This window comes from Bactrocera oleae, chromosome 6 (assembly GCF_042242935.1).
Source record: "Bactrocera oleae isolate idBacOlea1 chromosome 6, idBacOlea1, whole genome shotgun sequence".
NCBI lineage: Eukaryota > Metazoa > Arthropoda > Insecta > Diptera > Tephritidae > Bactrocera > Bactrocera oleae.
The window spans coordinates 22,999,909-23,023,943 of NC_091540.1; positions in this window are offsets into that span (position 1 = coordinate 22,999,909).

The window sequence follows — 24,035 nt, forward strand, 5'->3', positions numbered from 1 at the left end:
TTGGTTCAAAGTCCATTTTGCTGATAGTTGTGTACATTTTACTTCCGAAAGGTAACACATTTGCTGAAATTCATCAATTTACCAATTTGCGCCAAATGTAGATTTTAAGGTTACTGCCATTTCACCATGTTCATACAACCAGTGCATTTCGGATAAATTACTCGTTCATATATAAATTTGGTTCAAAGTCCATTTTGCTGATAGTTGTGTACTTTTTACTTCCAAAAGGTAACAAATTTGCTGAAATTCATCAATTTACCAATTTGCGCCAAATGTAGATTTTAAGGTTACTGCCATTTCATCATGTTCATACAACCAGTGCATTTCGGATAAATTTCTCGTTCATAGAATTTGGTTCAAAGTCCATTTTGCTGATAGTTGTGTACATTTTACTTCCGAAAGGTAACACATTTGCTGAAATTCATCAATTTACCAATTTGCGCCAAATGTAGATTTTAAGGTTACTGCCATTTCACCATGTTCATACAACCAGTGCATTTCGGATAAATTACTCGTTCATATATAAATTTGGTTCAAAGTCCATTTTGCTGATAGTTGTGTACTTTTTACTTCCGAAAGGTAACACATTTGCTGAATTCATCAATTTACCAATTTGCGCCAAATTTAGATTTTAAGGTTACTGCCGTTTTACCATGTTCATCACACCAGTGCATTTCGGAAAAATTACTCGTTCATGGAATTTCGTTCAAAGTCCATTTTGCCGATAGTTGTGTACATTTTACTTCCGAAATATAACAAATTTGCTGAATTCATCAATTTACCAATTTGCGTCAAATTTAGATTTTAAGGTTACTGCCGTTTTACCATGTTCATCACACCAGTGCATTTCGGAAAAATTACTCGTTCATAGAATTTCGTTCAAAGTCCATTTTGCCGATAGTTGTGTACATTTTACTTCCGAAAAGTAACAAATTTGCTGAAATTCATCAATTTACCAATTTGCGCCACATTTAGATTTTAAGGTTACTGCCATTTCACCATGTTCATACAACCAGTGCATTTCGGATAAATTACTCGTTCATATATAAATTTGGTTCAAAGTCCATTTTGCTGATAGTTGTGTACTTTTTACTTCCAAAAGGAAACAAATTTGATGAAATTCATCAATTTACCAATTTGCGCCACATTTAGATTTTCAGGTTACTGGCATTTCACCATGTTTATACAACCAGTGCATTTCGGATAAATTTCTCGTTCATAGAATTTGGTTCAAAGTCCATTTTGCTGATAGTTGTGTACATTTTACTTCCGAAGGGCAACAAATTTGCTGAAATTCATCAATTTACCAATTTGCGCCAAATTTAGATTTTAAGGTTACTGCCATTTTACCATGTTCATACAACCAGTGCATTTCGGATAAATTACTCGTTCATATAATTTGGTTCAAAGTCCATTTTGCTAATAGTTGTGTGCATTTTACTTCCGAAGGATGACAAATTTGCTGAAATTCATCATATACCAATTTGCGCTACATTTAGATTTTAAGGTTACTGCCGTTTTACCATGTTCATCCAACCAGTGCATTTCGGAAAAATTACTCGTTCATAGAATTTCGTTCAAAGTCCATTTTGCTAATAGTTGTGTACTTTTTACTCCCGAAAGGTACAAATTTGATGAAATTCATCAATTTACCAATTTAGCTTTTTAAGGTTACTGCCGTTTCTCCATGTTCATCCAACCAGTGCATTTCGGAAAAATTACTCGTTCATAGAATTTCGTTTAAAGTCCATTTTGCTGATAGTTGTGTACAATTTACTTCCGAAAGGTAACACATTTGCTGAAATTCATCAATTTACCAATTTGCGCCAAATGCAGATTTTAAGGTTACTGCCGTTTTACCATGTTCATCCAACCAGTGCATTTCGGAAAAATGACTCGTTCATATAATTTCGTTCAAAGTCCATTTTGCCGATAATTGTGTACAATTTACTTCCGAAAGGTAACACATTTTCTGAAATTCATCAATTTACCAATTTGCGCCAAATGTAGATTTTAAGGTTACTGCCATTTCACCATGTTCATACAACCAGTGCATTTCGGATAAATTACTCGTTCATATATAAATTTGGTTCAAAGTCCATTTTGCTGATAGTTGTGTACTTTTTACTTCCAAAAGGTAACAAATTTGATGAAATTCATCAATTTACCAATTTGCGCCACATTTAGATTTTCAGGTTACTGGCATTTTACCATGTTCATACAACCAGTGCATTTCGGATAAATTACTCGTTCATATATAAATTTGATTCAAAGTCCATTTTGCTGATAGTTGTCTACATTTTACTTCCGAAAGGTAACAAATTTGCTGAAATTCAGCAATTTACCAATTTGCGCCAAATGTAGATTTTAAGGTTACTGCCATTTCACCATGTTCATACAACCAGCGCATTTCGGATAAATTTCTCGTTCATGGAATTTGGTTCAAAGTCAATTTTGCTGATAGTTGTGTACATTTTACTTCCGAAAGGTAACACATTTGCTGAAATTCATCAATTTACCAATTTGCGCCAAATGTAGATTTTAAGGTTACTGCCATTTCACCATGTTCATACAACCAGTGCATTTCGGATAAATTTCTCGTTCATAGAATTTGGTTCAAAGTCCATTTTGCTGATAGTTGTGTACATTTTACTTCCGAAAGGTAACACATTTGCTGAAATTCATCAATTTACCAATTTGCGCCAAATGTAGATTTTAAGGTTACTGCCATTTCACCATGTTCATACAACCAGTGCATTTCGAATAAATTACTCGTTCATATATAAATTTGGTTCAAAGTCCATTTTGCTGATAGTTGTGCACTTTTTACTTCCAAAACGTAACAAATTTGCTGAAATTCATTAATTTACCAATTTGCGCCAAATGTAGATTTTAAGGTTACTGCCATTTTACCATGTTCATACAACCAGTGCATTTCGGATAAATTACTCGTTCATAGAATTTGGTTCAAAGTCCATTTTGCTGATAGTTGTGTACATTTTACTTCCGAAAGGTAACACATTTGCTGAAATTCATCAATTTACCAATTTGCGCCAAATGTAGATTTTAAGGTTACTGCCATTTCACCGTGTTCATACAACCAGCGCATTTCGGTTAAATTTCTCGTTCATAGAATTTGGTTCAAAGTCCATTTTGCTGATAGTTGTGTACATTTTACTTCCGAAAGGTAACACATTTGCTGAAATTCATCAATTTACCAATTTGCGCCAAATGTAGATTTTAAGGTTACTGCCATTTCACCATGTTCATACAACCAGTGCATTTCGGATAAATTACTCGTTCATATATAAATTTGGTTCAAAGTCCATTTTGCTGATAGTTGTGTACTTTTTACTTCCAAAAGGTAACAAATTTGCTGAAATTCATCAATTTACCAATTTGCGCCAAATGTAGATTTTAAGGTTACTGTCATTTCACCATGTTCATACAACCAGTGCATTTCGGATAAATTTCTCGTTCATAGAATTTGGTTCAAAGTCCATTTTGCTGATAGTTGTGTACATTTTACTTCCGAAATATAACAAATTTGCTGAATTCATCAATTTACCAATTTGCGTCAAATTTAGATTTTAAGGTTACTGCCGTTTTACCATGTTCATACAACCAGTGCATTTCGGATAAATTACTCGTTCATATATAAATTTGGTTCAAAGTCCATTTTGCTGATAGTTGTGTACTTTTTACTTCCAAAAGGTAACAAATTTGCTGAAATTCATCAATTTACCAATTTGCGCCAAAAGTAGATTTTAAGGTTACTGCCATTTCACCATGTTCATACAACCAGTGCATTTCGGATAAATTACTCGTTCATATATAAATTTGGTTCAAAGTCCATTTTGCTGATAGTTGTGTACTTTTTACTTCCAAAAGGTAACAAATTTGCTGAAATTCATCAATTTACCAATTTGCGCCAAATGTAGATTTTAAGGTTACTGTCATTTCACCATGTTCATACAACCAGTGCATTCCGGAAAAATTATTCGTTAATAGAATTTCGTTCAAAGTCTATTTTGCTGATAGTTGTGTACATTTTACTTCCGAAAAGTAACAAATTTGCTGATATTCATCAATTTACCAATTTGCGCCAAATTTAGATTTTAGGGTTACTGGCCATTTTTCTAAAAGTTGTGTACTTTTTACTTCCAAAAGGTAACACATTTGCTGAAGTTCAGCAATTTACCAATTTGCGCCAAATTTAGATTTTTAGGTTACTGCCATTTTACCATGTTCACACAACCAGTGCATTTCGGATAAATTACTCGTTCATAGAATTTGTTTCAAAGTCCATTTTGCTGATAGTTGTTTACAGTTTACTTCCAAAAGGTAACAAATTTGCTGAAATTCATCAATTTACAAATTTGCGCCAAATTTAGATTTTCAGGTTACTGGCATTTTACCATGTTCATCACAGCAGTGCATTTCGGAAAAATTACTCGTTCATAGAATTTCGTTCAAAGTCCATTTTGCTAATAGTTGTGTACTTTTTACTTCCAAAAGGTAACACATTTGCTTAAATTCAGCAATTTACCAATTTGCGCCAAATTTAGATTTTCAGGTTACTGCCATTTTACCATGTTCATACAACCAGTGCATTTCGGATAAATTACTCGTTCATATAATTTGGTTGAAAGTCCATTTTGCTTATAGTTGTGTACATTTTACTTCCGAAAAGTAACAAATTTGCTGAAATTCATAAATTAACTATTTTGCGCCAAATTTAGATTTTAGGGTTACTGCCGTTTTACCATGTTCATCCAACCAGTGCATTTCGGAAAAATTACTCGTTCATATAATTTGGTTCAAAGTCCATTTTGCTGATAGTTGTGTACATTTTACTTCCGAAAAGTAACAAATTTGCTGAAATTCATCAATTTACCAATTTGCGCCAAATTTAGATTTTAGGGTTACTGGCCATTTTGCTAATAGTTGTGTACTTTTTACTTCCAAAAGGTAACACATTTGCTGAAGTTCAGCAATTTACCAATTTGCGCCAAATTTAGATTTTTAGGTTACTGCCATTTTACCATGTTCACACAACCAGTGCATTTCGGAAAAATTACTCGTTCATATAATTTGGTTCAAAGTCCATTTTGCTGATAGTTGTGTACATTTTACTTCCGAAAAGTAACAAATTTGCTGAAATTCATCAATTTACCAATTTGCGCCAAATTTAGATTTTAGGGTTACTGGCCATTTTGCTAATAGTTGTGTACTTTTTACTTCCAAAAGGTAACACATTTGCTGAAGTTCAGCAATTTACCAATTTGCGCCAAATTTAGATTTTTAGATTACTGCCATTTTACCATGTTCACACAACCAGTGCATTTCGGATAAATTACTCGTTCATATAATTTGGTTCAAAGTCCATTTGACTGATAGTTGTATACATTTTACTTCCGAAAGGTAACGCATTTGCTGAAATTCATCAATTTACCAATTTGCGCCACATTAAATTTTAAGGTTACTGCCGTTTTACCATGTTTACCCAACCAGTGCATTTCGAAAAAATTACTTGTTCATAGAATTTGGTTCCAAGTCCATTTTGCTAATAGTTGTGTACATTTTACTTCCGAAAGGTAACAAATTTGATGAATTTCATCAAGTTACCAATTTGCGCCAAATTTAGATTTTCAGGTTACTGCCATTTTACCATGTTCATACAACCAGTGCATTTCGGATAAATTACTCGTTCATAGAATTTGGTTCAAAGTCCATTTTGCTAATAGTTGTGTACATTTTACTTCCGAAAGGTAACAAATTTGATGAAATTCATCAATGTACCAATTTGCGCCAAATTTAGATTTTAAGGTTACTGCCGTTTCACCATGTTCATCCAACCAGTGCATTTCGGAAAAATTACTAGTTCATAGAATTTGGTTCAAAGTCCATTTTGCTGATAGTTGTGTACAATTTACTTCCGAAAGGTAACAAATTTGCTGAAATTCATCAATTTACAACTTTGCGCCAAATTTAGATTTTAAGGTTACTGCCGTTTTACCATGTTCATCCAACCAGTGCATTCCGGAAAAATTATTCGTTAATAGAATTTCGTTCAAAGTCTATTTTGCTGATAGTTGTGTACATTTTACTTCCGAAAAGTAACAAATTTGCTGAAATTCATCAATTTACCAATTTGCGCCGAATTTAGATTTTAGGGTTACTGGCCATTTTTCTAATAGTTGTGTACTTTTTACTTCCAAAAGGTAACACATTTGCTGAAGTTCAGCAATTTACCAATTTGCGCCAAATTTAGATTTTTAGGTTACTGCCATTTTACCATGTTCACACAACCAGTGCATTTCGGATAAATTACTCGTTCATAGAATTTGGTTCAAAGTCCATTTTGCTGATAGTTGTTTACAGTTTACTTCCAAAAGGTAACAAATTTGCTGAAATTCATCAATTTACAAATTTGCGCCAAATTTAGATTTTCAGGTTACTGGCATTTTACCATGTTCATCACAGCAGTGCATTTCGGAAAAATTACTCGTTCATAGAATTTCGTTCAAAGTCCATTTTGCTAATAGTTGTGTACTTTTTACTTCCAAAAGGTAACACATTTGCTTAAATTCAGCAATTTACCAATTTGCGCCAAATTTAGATTTTCAGGTTACTGCCATTTTACCATGTTCATACAACCAGTGCATTTCGGATAAATTACTCGTTCATATAATTTGGTTGAAAGTCCATTTTGCTAATAGTTGTGTACATTTTACTTCCGAAAAGTAACAAATTTGCTGAAATTCATCAATTTACCAATTTGCGCCAAATTTAGATTTTAGGGTTACTGCCGTTTTACCATGTTCATCCAACCAGTGCATTTCGGAAAAATTACTCGTTCATATAATTTGGTTCAAAGTCCATTTTGCTGATAGTTGTGTACATTTTACTTCCGAAAAGTAACAAATTTGCTGAAATTCATCAATTTACCAATTTGCGCCAAATTTAGATTTTAGGGTTACTGGCCATTTTGCTAATAGTTGTGTACTTTTTACTTCCAAAAGGTAACACATTTGCTGAAGTTCAGCAATTTACCAATTTGCGCCAAATTTAGATTTTTGGTTACTGCCATTTTACCATGTTCACACAACCAGTGCATTTCGGAAAAATTACTCGTTCATATAATTTGGTTCAAAGTCCATTTTGCTGATAGTTGTGTACATTTTACTTCCGAAAAGTAACAAATTTGCTGAAATTCATCAATTTACCAATTTGCGCCAAATTTAGATTTTAGGGTTACTGGCCATTTTGCTAATAGTTGTGTACTTTTTACTTCCAAAAGGTAACACATTTGCTGAAGTTCAGCAATTTACCAATTTGCGCCAAATTTAGATTTTTAGGTTACTGCCATTTTACCATGTTCACACAACCAGTGCATTTCGGATAAATTACTCGTTCATATAATTTGGTTCAAAGTCCATTTGACTGATAGTTGTGTACATTTTACTTCCGAAAGGTAACGCATTTGCTGAAATTCATCAATTTACCAATTTGCGCCACATTAAATTTTAAGGTTACTGCCGTTTTACCATGTTTATCCAACCAGTGCATTTCGAAAAAATTACTTGTTCATAGAATTTGGTTCCAAGTCCATTTTGCTAATAGTTGTGTACATTTTACTTCCGAAAGGTAACAAATTTGATGAATTTCATCAAGTTACCAATTTGCGCCAAATTTAGATTTTCAGGTTACTGCCATTTTACCATGTTCCTACAACCAGTGCATTTCGGATAAATTACTCGTTCATAGAATTTGGTTCAAAGTCCATTTTGCTAATAGTTGTGTACATTTTACTTCCGAAAGGTAACAAATTTGATGAAATTCATCAATGTACCAATTTGCGCCAAATTTAAATTTTAAGGTTAGTGCCGTTTCACCATGTTCATCCAACCAGTGCATTTCGGAAAAATTACTAGTTCATAGAATTTGGTTCAAAGTCCATTTTGCTGATAGTTGTGTACAATTTACTTCCGAAAGGTAACACATTTGCTGAAATTCATCAATTTACCAATTTGCGCCAAATGTAGATTTTAAGGTTACTGCCGTTTTACCATGTTCATCCAACCAGTGCATTCCGGAAAAATTATTCGTTAATAGAATTTCGTTCAAAGTCTATTTTGCTGATAGTTGTGTACATTTTACTTCCGAAAAGTAACACATTTGCTGAAATTCATCAATTTACCAATTTGCGGCAAATGTAGATTTTAAGGTTGCTGCCGTTTCACCATGTTCATCCAACCAGTGCATTTCGGAAAAATTACTCGTTCATATAATTTGGTTCAAAGTCCATTTTGCTGATAGTTGTCTACATTTTACTTCCGAAAGGTAACACATTTGCTGAAATTCATCAATTTACCAATTTGCGCCAAATGTAGATTTTAAGGTTACTGCCATTTCACCATGTTCATACAACCAGTGCATTTCGGAAAAATTACTCGTTCATAGAATTTCGTTCAAAGTCCATTTTGCTAATAGTTGTGTACAATTTACTTCCGAAAAGTAACAAATTTGCTGAAATTCATCAATTTACCAATTTGCGCCAAAAGTAGATTTTAAGGTTACTGCCGTTTTACCATGTTCATCACACCTGTGCATTTCGGAAAAATTACTCGTTCATAGAATTTCGTTTAAAGTCCATTTTGCTGATAGTTGTGTACAATTTACTTCCGAAAGGTAACACATTTGCTGAAATTCATCAATTTACCAATTTGCGCCAAATGCAGATTTTAAGGTTACTGCCGTTTTACCATGTTCATCCAACCAGTGCATTTCGGAAAAATTACTCGTTCATAGAATTTCGTTCAAAGTCCATTTTGCCGATAGTTGTGTACATTTTACTTCCGAAAGGTAACACATTTGCTGAAATTCATCAATTTATTAATTTGCGCCAAATGTAGATTTTAAGGTTACTGCCATTTCACCATGTTCATACAACCAGTGCATTTGGGATAAATTTCTCGTTCATAGAATTTGGTTCAAAGTCCATTTTGCTGATAGTTGTGTACATTTTACTTCCGAAAAGTAACAAATTTGCTGAAATTCATCAATTTACCAATTTGAGCCAAAAGTAGATTTTAAGGTTACTGCCGTTTTACCATGTTCATCCAACCAGTGCATTTCGGAAAAATTACTCGTTCATAGAATTTCGTTTAAAGTCCATTTTGCCGATAGTTGTGTACATTTTACTTCCGAAAGGTAACAAATTGGATGAAATTCATCATATACCAATTTGCGCCAAAAGTAGATTTTAAGGTTACTGCCGTTTTACCATGTTCATCCAACCAGTGCATTTCGGAAAAATTACTCGTTCATAGAATTTCGTTCAAAGTCCATTTTGCCGATAGTTGTGTACATTTTACTTCCGAAAGGTAACAAATTGGATGAAATTCATCATATACCAATTTGCGCCAAAAGTAGATTTTAAGGTTACTGCCGTTTTACCATGTTCATGCAACCAGTGCATTTCGGAAAAATTACTAGTTCATAGAATTTGGTTCAAAGTCCATTTTGCTGATAGTTGTGTACAATTTACTTCCGAAAGGTAACACATTTGCTGAAATTCATCAATTTACCAATTTGCGCCAAAAGTAGATTTTAAGGTTACTGCCGTTTTACCATTTCGGAAAAATTACTCGTTCATAGAATTTCGTTCAAAGTCCATTTTGCTAATACTTGTGTACTTTTTACTCCCGAAAGGTAACAAATTTGATGAAATTCATCAATTTACCAATTTAGCTTTTTAAGGTTACTGCCGTTTCTCCATGTTCATCCAACCAGTGCATTTCGGAAAAATTACTCGTTCATAGAATTTCGTTTAAAGTCCATTTTGCTGATAGTTGTGTACAATTTACTTCCGAAAGGTAACACATTTGCTGAAATTCATCAATTTACCAATTTGCGCCAAATGCAGATTTTAAGGTTACTGCCGTTTTACCATGTTCATCCAACCAGTGCATTTCGGAAAAATTACTCGTTCATAGAATTTCGTTCAAAGTCCATTTTGCTAATAGTTGTGTACTTTTTACTCCCGAAAGGTAACAAATTTGATGAAATTCATCAATTTACCAATTTAGCTTTTTAAGGTTACTGCCGTTTCTCCATGTTCATCCAACCAGTGCATTTCGGAAAAATTACTCGTTCATAGAATTTCGTTTAAAGTCCATTTTGCCGATAGTTGTGTACAATTTACTTCCGAAAAGTAACAAATTTGCTGAATTCATCAATTTACCAATTTGCGCCAAATGTAGATTTTAAGGTTGCTGCCATTTCACCATGTTCATACTACCAGTGTATTTCGGATAAATTTCTTGTTCATAGAATTTGGTTCAAAGTCCATTTTGCTGATAGTTGTGTACATTTTACTTCCAAAAGGTAACAAATTTGATGAAATTCATCAATTTTCCAATTTGCGCCAAAAGTAGATTTTAAGGCTACTGCCGTTTTACCATTTCGGAAAAATTACTCGTTCATAGAATTTCGTTCAAAGTCCATTTTGCTAATACTTGTGTACTTTTTACTCCCGAAAGGTAACAAATTTGATGAAATTCATCAATTTACCAATTTAGCTTTTTAAGGTTACTGCCGTTTCTCCATGTTCATCCAACCAGTGCATTTCGGAAAAATTACTCGTTCATAGAATTTCGTTTAAAGTCCATTTTGCTGATAGTTGTGTACAATTTACTTCCGAAAGGTAACACATTTGCTGAAATTCATCAATTTACCAATTTGCGCCAAATGCAGATTTTAAGGTTACTGCCGTTTTACCATGTTCATCCAACCAGTGCATTTCGGAAAAATTACTCGTTCATAGAATTTCGTTCAAAGTCCATTTTGCCGATAGTTGTGTACAATTTACTTCCGAAAATTAACAAATTTGCTGAATTCATCAATTTACCAATTTGCGCCAAATGTAGATTTTAAGGTTACTGCCATTTCACCATGTTCATACAACCAGTGCATTTCGGAAAAATTACTCGTTAATAGAATTTCGTTCAAAGTCCATTTTGCTGATAGTTGTGTACAATTTACTTCCGAAAGGTAACAAATTTGATGAAATTCATCAATTTACCAATTTGCGCCAAATTTAGATTTTAAGGTTACTGCCATTTTACCATCCTCATACAACCAGTGCATTTAGGAAAAAATACTCGTTCATAGAATTTGGTTGAAAGTCCATTTGTCTGATAGTTGTGTACTTTTTACTTCCAAAAGGTAACACATTTGCTGAAGTTCAGCAATTTACCAATTTGCGCCAAATTTAGATTTTTAGGTTACTGCCATTTTACCATGTTCACACAACCAGTGCATTTCGGATAAATTACTCGTTCATAGAATTTGGTTCAAAGTCCATTTTGCTGATAGTTGTTTACAGTTTACTTCCAAAAGGTAACAAATTTGCTGAAATTCATCAATTTACAACTTTGCGCCAAATTTAGATTTTAAGGTTACTGCCGTTTTACCATGTTCATCCAACCAGTGCATTCCGGAAAAATTATTCGTTAATAGAATTTCGTTCAAAGTCTATTTTGCTGATAGTTGTGTACATTTTACTTCCGAAAAGTAACAAATTTGCTGAAATTCATCAATTTACCAATTTGCGCCAAATTTAGATTTTCAGGTTACTGGCATTTTACCATGTTCATCACAGCAGTGCATTTCGGATAAATTACTCGTTCATAGAATTTGGTTCAAAGTCCATTTTGCTGATAGTTGTTTACAGTTTACTTCCAAAAGGTAACAAATTTGCTGAAATTCATCAATTTACAACTTTGCGCCAAATTTAGATTTTAAGGTTACTGCCGTTTTACCATGTTCATCCAACCAGTGCATTCCGGAAAAATTATTCGTTAATAGAATTTCGTTCAAAGTCTATTTTGCTGATAGTTGTGTACATTTTACTTCCGAAAAGTAACAAATTTGCTGAAATTCATCAATTTACCAATTTGCGCCAAATTTAGATTTTCAGGTTACTGCCATTTTACCATGTTCATACAATCAGTGCATTTCGGATAAATTACTCGTTCATATAATTTGGTTGAAAGTCCATTTTGCTAATAGTTGTGTACATTTTACTTCCGAAAAGTAACAAATTTGCTGAAATTCATCAATTTACCAATTTGCGCCAAATTTAGATTTTAAGGTTACTGGCATTTTACCATGTTCATCACAGCAGTGCATTTCGGAAAAATTACTCGTTCATAGAATTTCGTTCAAAGTCCATTTTGCTAATAGTTGTGTACTTTTTACTTCCGAAAAGTAACAAATTTGCTGAAATTCATAAATTAACTATTTTGCGCCAAATTTAGATTTTAGGGTTACTGCCGTTTTACCATGTTCATCCAACCAGTGCATTTCGGATAAATTACTCGTTCATATAATTTGGTTGAAAGTCCATTTTGCTAATAGTTGTGTACATTTTACTTCCGAAAAGTAACACATTTGCTGAAATTCAGCAATTTACCAATTTGCGCCAAATGTAGATTTTAAGGTTACTGGCATTTTACCATGTTCATCACAGCAGTGCATTTCGGAAAAATTACTCGTTCATAGAATTTCGTTCAAAGTCCATTTTGCTAATAGTTGTGTACTTTTTACTTCCGAAAAGTAACAAATTTGCTGAAATTCATAAATTAACTATTTTGCGCCAAATTTAGATTTTAGGGTTACTGCCGTTTTACCATGTTCATCCAACCAGTGCATTTCGGAAAAATTACTCGTTCATATAATTTGGTTCAAAGTCCATTTTGCTGATAGTTGTGTACATTTTACTTCCGAAAAGTAACAAATTTGCTGAAATTCATCAATTTACCAATTTGCGCCAAATTTAGATTTTAGGGTTACTGGCCATTTTGCTAATAGTTGTGTACTTTTTACTTCCAAAAGGTAACACATTTGCTGAAGTTCAGCAATTTACCAATTTGCGCCAAATTTAGATTTTTAGGTTACTGCCATTTTACCATGTTCACACAACCAGTGCATTTCGGAAAAATTATTCGTTCATATAATTTGGTTCAAAGTCCATTTTGCTGATAGTTGTGTACATTTTACTTCCGAAAAGTAACAAATTTGCTGAAATTCATCAATTTACCAATTTGCGCCAAATTTAGATTTTAGGGTTACTGGCCATTTTGCTAATAGTTGTGTACTTTTTACTTCCAAAAGGTAACACATTTGCTGAAGTTCAGCAATTTACCAATTTGCGCCAAATTTAGATTTTTAGGTTACTGCCATTTTACCATGTTCACACAACCAGTGCATTTCGGATAAATTACTCGTTCATATAATTTGGTTCAAAGTCCATTTGACTGATAGTTGTGTACATTTTACTTCCGAAAGGTAACGCATTTGCTGAAATTCATCAATTTACCAATTTGCGCCAAAAGTAGATTTTAAGGTTACTGCCGTTTTACCATGTTCATCACACCAGTTCATTTCGGAAAAATTACTCGTTCATAGAATTTCGTTCAAAGTCCATTTTGCCGATAGTTGTGTACATTTTACTTCCGAAAGGTAACACATTTGCTGAAATTCATCAATTTATTAATTTGCGCCAAATGTAGATTTTAAGGATACTGCCATTTCACCATGTTCATACAACCAGTGCATTTGGGATAAATTTCTCGTTCATAGAATTTGGTTCAAAGTCCATTTTGCTGATAGTTGTGTACATTTTACTTCCCAAAAGTAACAAATTTGCTGAAATTCATCAATTTACCAATTTGAGCCAAAAGTAGATTTTAAGGTTACTGCCGTTTTACCATGTTCATCACACCAGTGCATTTCGGAAAAATTACTCGTTCATAGAATTTCGTTCAAAGTCCATTTTGCCGATAGTTGTGTACATTTTACTTCCGAAAGGTAACAAATTGGATGAAATTCATCATATACCAATTTGCGCCAAAAGTAGATTTTAAGGTTACTGCCGTTTTACCATGTTCATGCAACCAGTGCATTTCGGAAAAATTACTCGTTCATAGAATTTCGTTCAAAGTCCATTTTGCCGATAGTTGTGTACATTTTAAGGTTACTGCCATTTCACCATGTTCATACTACCAGTGTATTTCGGATAAATTTCTCGTTCATAGAATTTGGTTCAAAGTCCATTTTGCTGATAGTTGTGTACATTTTACTTCCAAAAGGTAACAAATTTGATGAAGTTCATCAATTTACCAATTTGCGCCCAAAGTTGATTTTAAGGTTACTGCCGTTTTACCATGTTCATCACACCAGTGCATTTCGGAAAAATTTCTCGTTCATGGAATTTCGTTCAAAGTCCATTTTGCCGATAGTTGTGTACATTTTACTTCCGAAAAATAACAAATTTGCTGAATTCATCAATTTACCAATTTGCGCCAAATTTAGATTTTAAGGTTACTGCCGTTTTACCATGTTCATCCAGCCAGTGTATTTCGGAAAAATTACTCGTTCATATAATTTGGTTCAAAGTCCATTTTGCTGATAGTTGTGTACTTTTCACTTCCAAAAGGTAACAAATTTAATGAAATTCATCAATTTACCAATTTGCGCCACATTTAGATTTTCAGGTTACTGGCATTTTACCATGTTCATACACCCAGTGCATTTCGGATAAATTACTCGTTCATATATAAATTTGGTTCAAAGTCCATTTTGCTGATAGTTGTGTACTTTTTACTTCCAAAAGGTAACAAATTTGATGAAATTCATCAATTTACCAATTTGCGCCACATTTAGATCTTCAGGTTACTGGCATTTTACCATGTTCATACAACCAGTGCATTTCGGATAAATTACTCGTTCATATATAAATTTGGTTCAAAGTCCATTTTGCTGATAGTTGTCTACATTTTACTTCCGAAAGGTAACACATTTGATGAAATTCATCAATTTACCAATTTGCGCCAAATTTAGATTTTAAGATTACTGCCATTTTACCATGTTCATACAACCAGTGCATTTCGCATAAATTACTCGTTCATATAATTTGGTTCAAAGTCCATTTTGCTAATAGTTGTGTGCATTTTACTTCCGAAGGATGACAAATTTGCTGAAATTCATCATATACCAATTTGCGCCACATTTAGATTTTAAGGTTACTGCCGTTTTACCATGTTCATCCAACCAGTGCATTTCGGAAAAATTACTCTTTCATAGAATTTCGTTCAAAGTCCATTTTGCTAATAGTTGTGTACTTTTTACTCCCGAAAGGTAACAAATTTGATGAAATTCATCAATTTACCAATTTAGCTTTTTAAGGTTACTGCCGTTTCTCCATGTTCATCCAACCAGTGCATTTCGGAAAAATTACTCGTTCATAGAATTTCGTTTAAAGTCCATTTTGCTGATAGTTGTGTACAATTTACTTCCGAAAGGTAACACATTTGCTGAAATTCATCAATTTACCAATTTGCGCCAAATGCAGATTTTAAGGTTACTGCCGTTTTACCATGTTCATCCAACCAGTGCATTTCGGAAAAATGACTCGTTCATAGAATTTCGTTCAAAGTCCATTTTGCCGATAGTTGTGTACAATTTACTTCCGAAAGGTAACACATTTGCTGAAATTCATCAATTTACCAATTTGCGCCAAATGTAGATTTTAAGGTTACTGCCATTTCACCATGTTCATACAACCAGTGCATTTCGGATAAATTACTCGTTCATATATAAATTTGGTTCAAAGCCCATTTTGCTGATAGTTGTGTACTTTTTACTTCCAAAAGGTAACAAATTTGATGAAATTCATCAATTTACCAATTTGCGCCACATTTAGATTTTCAGGTTACTGGCATTTTACCATGTTCATACAACCAGTGCATTTCGGATAAATTACTCGTTCATATATAAATTTGGTTCAAAGTCCATTTTGCTGATAGTTGTCTACATTTTACTTCCGAAAGGTAACACATTTGCTGAAATTCAGCAATTTACCAATTTGCGCCAAATGTAGATTTTAAGGTTACTGCCATTTCACCATGTTCATACAACCAGTGCATTTCGGATAAATTTCTCGTTCATAGAATTTTGTTCAAAGTCCATTTTGCTGATAGTTGTGTACATTTTACTTCCGAAGGGCAACAAATTTGCTGAAATTCATCAATTTACCAATTTGCGCCAAATTTAGATTTTAAGGTTACTGCCATTTTACCATGTTCATACAACCAGTGCATTTCGGATAAATTACTCGTTCATATAATTCGGTTCAAAGTCCATTTTGCTAAAAGTTGTGTGCATTTTACTTCCGAAGGATGACAAATTTGCTGAAATTCATCATATACCAATTTGCGCCACATTTAGATTTTAAGGTTACTGCCATTTCACCATGTTCATACAACCAGTGCATTTCGGATAAATTACTCGTTCATATATAAATTTGGTTCAAAGTCCATTTTGCTGATAGTTGTGTACTTTTTACTTCCAAAAGGTAACACATTTGCTGAAATTCAGCAATTTACCAATTTGCGCCAAATGTAGATTTTAAGGTTACTGCCGTTTTACCATGTTCATCCAACCAGTGCATTCCGGAAAAATTACTAGTTCATAGAATTTCATTCAAAGTCCATTTTGCTGATAGGTGTGTACAATTTACTTCCCAAAGGTAACACATTTGCTGAAATTCATCAATTTACCAATTTGCGCCAAATGTAGATTTTAAGGTTACTGCCGTTTTACCATGTTCATCCAACCAGTGCATTCCGGAAAAATTACTAGTTCATAGAATTTGGTTCAAAGTCCATTTTGCTGATAGTTGTGTACAATTTACTTCCGAAAGGTAACACATTTGCTGAAATTCATCAATTTACCAATTTGCGCCAAATGTAGATTTTAAGGTTACTGCCGTTTTACCATGTTCATCACAGCAGTGCATTTCGGAAAAATTACTCGTTCATAGAATTTCGTTCAAAGTCCATTTTGCCGATAGTTGTGTACATTTTACTTCCGAAAAGTAACAAATTTGCTGAATTCATCATTTTACCAATTTGCGCCAAATGTAGATTTTAAGGTTACTGCCATTTCACCATGTTCATACAACCAGTGCATTTCGGATAAATTTCTCGTTCATAGAATTTCGTTCAAAGTCCATTTTGCCGATAGTTGTGTACATTTTACTTCCGAAAAGTAACAAATTTGCTGAAATTCATCAATTTACCAATTTGAGCCAAAAGTAGATTTTAAGGTTACTGCCGTTTTACCATGTTCATCACAGCAGTGCATTTCGGAAAAATTACTCGTTCATAGAATTTCGTTCAAAGTCCATTTTGCCGATAGTTGTGTACATTTTACTTCCGAAAAGTAACAAATTTGCTGAAATTCATCAATTTACCAATTTGAGGCAAAAGTAGATTTTAAGGTTACTGCCGTTTTACCATGTTCATCACACCAGTGCATTTCGGAAAAATTACTCGTTCATAGAATTTCGTTCAAAGTCCATTTTGCCGATAGTTGTGTACATTTTACTTCCGAAAAGTAACAAATTTGCTGAAATTAATCAATTTACCAATTTGCGCCAAATTTAGATTTTAGGGTTACTGGCCATTTTGCTAATAGTTGTTTACAGTTTACTTCCAAAAGGTAACAAATTTGCTGAAATTCATCAATTTACAAATTTGCGCCAAATTTAGATTTTCAGGTTACTGGCATTTTTCCATGTTCATCACAGCAGTGCATTTCGGAAAAATTACTCGTTCATAGAATTTCGTTCAAAGTCCATTTTGCCGATAGTTGTGTACATTTTACTTCCGAAAAGTAACAAATTTGCTGAATTCATCAATTTACCAATTTGCGCCAAATTTAGATTTTAAGGTTACTGCCGTTTCACCATGTTCGTCCAACCAGTGCATTTCGGAAAAATTACTCGTTCATAGAATTTCGTTCAAAGTCCATTTTGCTGATAGTTGTGTACAATTTACTTCCGAATGGTAACACATTTGCTGAAATTCATCAATTTACCAATTTGCGCCAAATGTAGATTTTAAGGTTACTGCCATTTCACCATGTTCATACAACCAGTGCATTTCGGATAAATTTCTCGTTCATAGAATTTGGTTCAAAGTCCATTTTGCTGATAGTTGTGTACATTTTACTTCCGAAAAGTAACAAATTTGCTGAAATTCATCAATTTACCAATTTGCGCCAAAAGTAGATTTTAAGGTTACTGCCGTTTTACCATGATCATCACACCAGTGCATTTCGGAAAAATTACTCGTTCATAGAATTTCGTTCAAAGTCCATTTTGCCGATAGTTGTGTACATTTTACTTCCGAAAGGTAACACATTTGCTGAAATTCATCAATTTACCAATTTGCGCCAAATGTAGATTTTAAGGTTACTGCCATTTCACCATGTTCATACAACCAGTGCATTTCGGATAAATTTCTCGTTCATAGAATTTGGTTCAAAGTCCATTTTGCTGATAGTTGTGTACATTTTACTTCCGAAAAGTAACAAATTTGCTGAAATTCATCAATTTACCAATTTGAGCCAAAAGTAGATTTTAAGGTTACTGCCGTTTTACCATGTTCATCACACCAGTGCATTTCGGAAAAATTACTCGTTCATAGAATTTCGTTCAAAGTCCATTTTGCCGATAGTTGTGTACATTTTACTTCCGAAAGGTAACAAAATGGATGAAATTCATCATATACCAATTTGCGCCAAAAGTAGATTTTAAGGTTACTGCCGTTTTACCATGTTCATGCAACCAGTGCATTTCGGAAAAATTACTCGTTCATAGAATTTCGTTCAAAGTCCATTTTGCTAATAGATGTGTACTTTTTACTCCCGAAAGGTAACAAATTTGATGAAATTCATCAATTTACCAATTTAGCTTTTTAAGGTTACTGCCGTTTCTCCATGTTCATACTACCAGTGTATTTCGGATAAATTTCTCGTTCATAGAATTTGGTTCAAAGTCCATTTTGCTGATAGTTGTGTACATTTTACTTCCAAAAGGTAACAAATTTGATGAAATTCATCAATTTACCAATTTGCGCCAAAAGTAGATTTTAAGGTTACTGCCGTTTTACCATTTCGGAAAAATTACTCGTTCATAGAATTTCGTTCAAAGTCCATTTTGCTAATAGTTGTGTACTTTTTACTCCCGAAAGGTAACAAATTTGATGAAATTCATCAATTTACCAATTTAGCTTTTTAAGGTTACTGCCGTTTCTCCATGTTCATCCAACCAGTGCATTTCGGAAAAATTACTCGTTCATAGAATTTCGTTTAAAGTCCATTTTGCTGATAGTTGTGTACAATTTACTTCCGAAAGGTAACACATTTGCTGAAATTCATCAATTTACCAATTTGCGCCAAAAGCAGATTTTAAGGTTACTGCCGTTTTACCATGTTCATCACACCAGTGCATTTCGGAAAAATTACTCGTTCATATAATTTGGTTCAAAGTCCATTTATCTGATAGTTGTCTACATTTTACTTCCGAAAGGTAACACATTTGCTGAAATTCAGCAATTTACCAATTTGCGCCAAATGTAGATTTTAAGGTTACTGCCATTTCACCATGTTCATACAACCAGTGCATATCGGATAAATTTCTCGTTCATAGAATTTGGTTCAAAGTCCATTTTGCTGATAGTTGTGTACATTTTACTTCCGAAGGGCAACAAATTTGCTGAAATTCATCAATTTACCAATTTGCGCCAAATTTAGATTTTAAGGTTACTGCCATTTTACCATGTTCATACAACCAGTGCATTTCGGATAAATTACTCGTTCATATATTTTGGTTCAAAGTCCATTTTGCTAATAGTTGTGTACATTTTACTTCCGAAGGATGACAAATTTGCTGAAATTCATCATATACCAATTTGCGCCACATTTAGATTTTAAGGTTACTGCCCCATGTTCATCCAACCAGTGCATTTCGGAAAAATTACTCTTGCATAGAATTTCGTTCAAAGTCCATTTTGCTAATAGTTGTGTACTTTTTACTTCCGAAAGGTAACACATTTGCTGAAATGCATCAATTTACCAATTTGTGCCAAATTTAGATTTTAAGGTTACTGCCGTTTTACCATGTTCATCCAACCAGTGCATTTCGGAAAAATTACTAGTTCATATAATTTGGTTCAAAGTCCATTTTGCTGATAGTTGTGTACATTTTACTTCCAAAAGGTAACAAATTTGATGAAATTCATCAATTTACCAATTTGCGCCAAAAGTAGATTTTAAGGTTACTGCCGTTTTACTATGTTCATCCAACCAGTGCATTTCGGAAAAATGACTAGTTCATAGAATTTCGTTTAAAGTCCATTTTGCTGATAGTTGTGTACAATTTACTTCCGAAAGGTAACACATTTGCTGAAATTCATCAATTTACCAATTTGCGCCAAATGCAGATTTTCAGGTTACTGCCATTTTACCATTTTCATACAACCAGTGCATTTCGGAAAAATGACTCGTTCATAGAATTTCGTTCAAAGTCCATTTTGCCGATAGTTGTGTACAATTTACTTCCGAAAAGTAACAAATTTGCTGAATTCATCAATTTACCAATTTGCGCCAAATGTAGATTTTAAGGTTACTGCCATTTCACCATGTTCATACTACCAGTGTATTTCGGATAAATTTCTCGTTCATAGAATTTCGTTCAAAGTCCATTTTGCCGATAGTTGTGTACAATCTACTTCCGAAAAGTAACAAATTTGCTGAATTCATCAATTTACCAATTTGCGCCAAATGTAGATTTTAAGGTTACTGCCATTTCACCATGTTCATACTACCAGTGTATTTCGGATAAATTTCTCGTTCATAGAATTTGGTTCAAAGTCCATTTTGCTGATAGTTGTGTACATTTTACTTCCAAAAGGTAACAAATTTGATGAAATTCATCAATTTACCAATTTGCGCCAAAAGTAGATTTTAAGGTTACTGCCGTTTTACCATGTTCATCCAACCAGTGCATTTCGGAAAAATGACTCGTTCATAGAATTTCGTTTAAAGTCCATTTTGCTGATAGTTGTGTACAATTTACTTCCGAAAGGTAACACATTTGCTGAAATTCATCAATTTACCAATTTGCGCCAAATGCAGATTTTAAGGTTACTGCCGTTTTACCATGTTCATCCAACCAGTGCATTTCGGAAAAATGACTCGTTCATAGAATTTCGTTTAAAGTCCATTTTGCTGATAGTTGTGTACAATTTACTTCCGAAAGGTAACACATTTGCTGAATTCATCAATTTACCAATTTGCGCCAAATGTAGATTTTAAGGTTACTGCCATTTCACCATGTTCATACTACCAGTGTATTTCGGATAAATTTCTCGTTCATAGAATTTGGTTCAAAGTCCATTTTGCTGATAGTTGTGTACATTTTACTTCCAAAAGGTAACAAATTTGATGAAATTCATCAATTTACCAATTTAGCTTTTTAAGGTTACTGCCGTTTCTCCATGTTCATCCAACCAGTGCATTTCGGAAAAATTACTCGTTCATAGAATTTCGTTTAAAGTCCATTTTGCTGATAGTTGTGTACAATTTACTTCCGAAAGGTAACACATTTGCTGAAATTCATCAATTTACCAATTTGCGCCACATTTAGATTTTAAGGTTACTGCCATTTCACCATGTTCATACAACCAGTGCATTTCGGATAAATTTCTCGTTCATAGAATTTGGTTCAAAGTCCATTTTGCTGATAGTTGTGTACATTTTACTTCCGAAAAGTAACAAATTTGCTGAAATTCATCAATTTACCAATTTGCGCCAAATTTAGATTTTAAGGTTACTGCCGTTTCACCATGTTCGTCCAACCAGTGCATTTCGGAAAAATTACTCGTTCATAGAATTTCGTTCAAAGTCCATTTTGCCGATAGTTGTGTACATTTTACTTCCGAAAAGTAACAAATTTGCTGAAATTCATCAATTTACCAATTTGAGCCAAAAGTAGATTTTAAGGTTACTGCCGTTTTACCATGTTCATCACAGCAGTGCATTTCGGAAAAATTACTCGTTCATAGAATTTCGTTCAAAGTCCATTTTGCTGATAGTTGTGTACATTTTACTTCCGAAAAGTAACAAATTTGCTGAAATTCATCATTTTACCAATTTGCGCCAAATGTAGATTTTAAGGTTACTGCCATTTCACCATGTTCATACAACCAGTGCATTTCGGATAAATTTCTCGTTCATAGAATTTCGTTCAAAGTCCATTTTGCCGATAGTTGTGTACATTATACTTCCGAAAAGTAACAAATTTGCTGAAATTCATCAATTTACCAATTTGAGCCAAAAGTAGATTTTAAGGTTACTGCCGTTTTACCATGTTCATCACAGCAGTGCATTTCGGAAAAATTACTCGTTCATAGAATTTCGTTCAAAGTCCATTTTGCCGATAGTTGTGTACATTTTACTTCCGAAAAGTAACAAATTTGCTGAAATTCATCAATTTACCAATTTGAGGCAAAAGTAGATTTTAAGGTTACTGCCGTTTTACCATGTTCATCACACCAGTGCATTTCGGAAAAATTACTCGTTCATAGAATTTCGTTCAAAGTCCATTTTGCCGATAGTTGTGTACATTTTACTTCCGAAAAGTAACAAATTTGCTGAAATTCATCAATTTACCAATTTGCGCCAAATTTAGATTTTAAGGTTACTGCCATTTTACCATGTTCATACAACCAGTGCATTTCGGAAAAATTACTCGTTCATATAATTTGGTTCAAAGTCCATTTTGCTAATAGTTGTGTGCATTTTACTTCCGAAGGATGACAAATTTGCTGAAATTCACCATATACCAATTTGCGCCACATTTAGATTTTAAGGTTACTGCCATTTCACCATGTTCATACAACCAGTGCATTTCGGATAAATTACTCGTTCATATATAAATTTGGTTCAAAGTCCATTTTGCTGATAGTTGTGTACTTTTTACTTCCGAAAGGTAACACATTTGCTGAAATTCATCAATTTACCAATTTGCGCCAAATGTAGATTTTAAGGTTACTGCCATTTCACCATGTTCATCCAACCAGTGCATTCCGGAAAAATTACTAGTTCATAGAATTTGGTTCAAAGTCCATTTTGCTGATAGTTGTGTACAATTTACTTCCGAAAGGTAACACATTTGCTGAAATTCATCAATTTACCAATTTGCGCCAAATGTAGATTTTAAGGTTACTGCCGTTTTACCATGTTCATCACAGCAGTGCATTTCGGAAAAATTACTCGTTCATAGAATTTCGTTCAAAGTCCATTTTGCCGATAGTTGTGTACATTTTACTTCCGAAAAGTAACAAATTTGCTGAATTCATCATTTTACCAATTTGCGCCAAATGTAGATTTTAAGGTTACTGCCATTTCACCATGTTCATACAACCAGTGCATTTCGGATAAATTTCTCGTTCATAGAATTTCGTTCAAAGTCCATTTTGCCGATAGTTGTGTACATTTTACTTCCGAAAAGTAACAAATTTGCTGAAATTCATCAATTTACCAATTTGAGCCAAAAGTAGATTTTAAGGTTACTGCCGTTTTACCATGTTCATCACAGCAGTGCATTTCGGAAAAATTACTCGTTCATAGAATTTCGTTCAAAGTCCATTTTGCCGATAGTTGTGTACATTTTACTTCCGAAAAGTAACAAATTTGCTGAAATTCATCAATTTACCAATTTGAGGCAAAAGTAGATTTTAAGGTTACTGCCGTTTTACCATGTTCATCACACCAGTGCATTTCGGAAAAATTACTCGTTCATAGAATTTCGTTCAAAGTCCATTTTGCCGATAGTTGTGTACATTTTACTTCCGAAAAGTAACAAATTTGCTGAAATTAATCAATTTACCAATTTGCGCCAAATTTAGATTTTAGGGTTACTGGCCATTTTGCTAATAGTTGTTTACAGTTTACTTCCAAAAGGTAACAAATTTGCTGAAATTCATCAATTTACAAATTTGCGCCAAATTTAGATTTTCAGGTTACTGGCATTTTTCCATGTTCATCACAGCAGTGCATTTCGGAAAAATTACTCGTTCATAGAATTTCGTTCAAAGTCCATTTTGCCGATAGTTGTG